Here is a 3,920-nt window from a genome sequence, read left to right as displayed (position 1 = left end):
TGGATTGATCTGGGATAAATAATAGCTACAACAGCAACCACAGCATTATTTGGCCCGTGGGCCGCTTTAGCAAAACAAAGTCACTTATAATCGTTCGAACGAAATGACTAGTTCCCCTCCAAGGCACAAATCTGGGCAAAGTTGTTTATGGAAAACCAGTAGTCACCCATGCATACTAGCCTCCCCTCTCCACACTGCCGATGTTATCCTTGAGAAAGGCAAAGGTCGATACAGCTTGGCACCTGTGACGTCACAACTCATTTCTACAGCTGAGTGAACTGGAGCAACGTGAAATAAAGTGCCTTGCTCAAAAACACACCACACAGCCTGGTCTGGGAATCAAATTCACTACCCCATGATTGTGAGCCCGACGCTCTAACCACTGAGCCATGCGTACATACATACATACATACATACAAAAAACACTGTTGTTGATGTTGAAATTCTAATGAAAGAGCCTTCAATCCAGGTTAGAAAAAATGGATGGTGGGCTTAAACGCCATATTTCGGGAGTGTTTTTTATTTTTGTTTTTATTCTTGTTTTTCCTTTACATTTAGCGTTTCTTATATGAAACGTCGTAACAAGATCAGTACTGGCTATAATTTCTATGAAGAGATCTGTACAGATTACCTTAACACTTGGGGAGGGAATTCATAAGCTACAAAACATCACGATATCTGGGACTATAAAAGTCTGCAAGAACTTCTTAAGATTTAAAGCATGACGGTTAAATCAAGATGTTGTCCTTCACAACCTTGCTACCAAGCAGGTGGCCGGTCACAATTTACTCTAAATTAAAAAAGAGAAAGAGAAGCCATACATACATACATATGTACACACAAATACATGTAAATACACACATTCATGCATGTGTGCATACATGAGCATAAATTTACATTCATAAATATGCGTATGGACGAATGCATGAATACATTTATTCACGAACAGATATTTGTATGCACAAACGCTTACAAGCAGGTATGTGCTAGCGTTCGTAGGTAGAGCGAATGATTAAATATCAATGCACATACAAGAGCTACATTACGCATACTTACTTGCACATATACACATGCAGTCTCTGTGTGTTTGTGTGTGTATGTATGTATGTATGTATGTACACGCACGCACGCACACACGCACACACATACACACACACACGCACACACACACACAGAGGCGTTGTTTCTAACGAACGCGTGGACGAGTGCTTATTACACTTGTAAATGAGAAACTTTGTAATGGTGTGAGGCTTCCACCGAATATATATGTGTATATATATACGTACATATAATATACATGCATATACACACACATACATACATATATGTGTGTATGTATGTATATATGTATGTATGTATGTATGTATGTATATGTGTGTGTGTATGTATATGTATGCGTATTAGAGAGAGGTGAGATTCAAGGAGTTATTTAAATTTATAGACATGGACGTAAATATAATATATACGCATATATACGTGTATATAATCACATGTGTATACAAATATATACACAAACATACGTAAGCATGTATAAATTTATACGTATACATTTATATATATATATATATATATATATATATATATATATATATATATATATATATATATTGTTGTTGTTGTATTTGGGGATGGTCATGTTGCCAGTTTAGCCAATGAAAATACACGCACTATATATTTGGCGTCCACTTGCTTCATCTTTATTTTATATTAATTTATATTAATCACATTTCGGCCACAGTTCTTTCGTCACACTTCTGTGATCTCATCAGTGGTCCTTTGCTTTCTTCTTTCTGTTTTTGTGTCTCTCCTCACTAATGGTCTGACAGACACAAAAAAAGAAAGAAGAAAGCAAAGGACCACTGATGAGGTCACAGAAGTGTGACGAAAGAACTCTGGCCGAAATACAATTAACATGAAATAAAGCTGAAGCAAGTGAACACCAAATATATAGTGCGTGTGTTTTCATTGGCTAAACTGGCAACATGACCATCCCCAAATACAACAATATCTGTTTGAATACACGAATTCACATAAAAAATCTTGCAAAATGAATATATATATATATGTAGGTAGGTAGGTAGGTAGGTAGGTAGATAGATAGATAGATAGATAGATAGATAGATAGATAGATAGATAGATAGATAGATAGATAGATAGATACGAAACGCTCTTGCACAACGAATACAACTACATAATCTTTTATCTGAAATAGATACATGTATATACATATTCTTACACACACACACACACACACACACACACACACAAGCACACGGCAAGATGCATGCACTTGCACACACGTATACACACCCGTAATTAAATTCGTTTCACTTGGTTGGTAGACCAAAATATTGATCGCTATTCCACTTGGCACAAATGTCCTCAGTAGACCAGAAACAAATATTGACCTAGACACGCAACTTTGCAACAAAAAAAATCCTCATCTTAGTATAAGCAGCTTCCCTTTGATGATCGATTATAGATCAGTAAATGTATCAAGATAAGGCAAAACGTGACTGGCAGAGTTAAATGATTGGGTCTCTGGGCTGACCAGTAGAACGTTCAACGCTTTGTAAATTCGTCACCGGCGCCATTGTATTACATCACTGATCAAGTTATTTGAACTTCTCAATTTTCCGGAACCAACTTATCACTTCCGGGAAATTGCGAGTATAAAATAAAAAATCCCGGATTCCAGTGAAAAGACTCCGTTTTTTCATTCATTTTTTTAATTTTAATTTTTTTTTTTTTTTGTGTTAGAAAATATCTCTCTTATTTAACGATCTGAAGCTTTTGGCTACTAGAAAGCAGGGATCTTAAACATAAAAATTTTGTTCATCTAAGCAAAAACAGAAAAAGTTGCACACTTGTATTGAAAATTTTAACGATTAATGCAAAAACGATAAAATTTTTCCTGAATATTAGAAACTATTTTGAATCAGATTGTATTGTTTGTCTTCAGAAGCGTGTATTAATGATTATGCTGTCCAGATTTCATTGCAACTTTGTAACAAATGGTCCGACAGTAGAAAATGTACTTTTCACTTTCTTGGAAATTGAAGAAACAATATTCATTTCGAATTCTGGCAGAGGGCCAGCAATTTCGGGAGCGCGGTTAAGTCGATTATATCGACTTCAGTGTTCAACTGGTACTTATTTTATCGACCCCGAAAAGATGAGAGGCGAAGTCGATCCCGGTGGCATTTGAACTCAGTACGTAAAATCGAAAAAAATACCACTAAACATTTTTTCCGCGCAGTAACGATTGTGCCTGCTGGGTACCTTACTTGCCTTCAGTATTGTTGAGGGCAAGTAAGGCACCCCGAGTAAAGGCAAGGGACATGTTAACCGTTGTATGTCCTATAATTTCACTTTCATCTCTTTCACAATGTTTTTTTTTTCCGTCTGATTGTTTGATTAAGAAGCTCACATTGCAACCATGTAGTCTCGGTTTCGGTGATATATATACATATATAGTCATAGACGGAAGGTCAGAAATGCCATTGACAACGAGAAAGCTCGAAGAGACGGCAATCATTTGTGAAGATGAGGCAGTCACCATGTATGTATGTATGTATGTATGTATGTATGTATGTATGTATGTACGTATGAATGAATGTATGTATGTATGAATGTATGTATGAATGTATGTATATATGTATGTATGTGTGTACGTATGAATGAATGTATGTATGTATGTATGTATGTATGTATGTATTTATGAATGCATGTATGTATACATGTACGTATGTATGTACATCAGCATGTATTTATGAATGTATGTATGTATATATGTATGTATGTATGTATGTATGTATGAAAGAATGTGTGTGTATTTGTGTATGTATGTACGTACGTATATATGTATAGATATGTACATATGTATATACATATCTATGTATGTGTGTATGTGTCGTTGT

Source organism: Octopus bimaculoides, chromosome 15 (assembly GCF_001194135.2).
Source record: "Octopus bimaculoides isolate UCB-OBI-ISO-001 chromosome 15, ASM119413v2, whole genome shotgun sequence".
Taxonomy (NCBI): domain Eukaryota; kingdom Metazoa; phylum Mollusca; class Cephalopoda; order Octopoda; family Octopodidae; genus Octopus; species Octopus bimaculoides.
Note: the sequence above shows the minus strand (reverse complement) of the source record.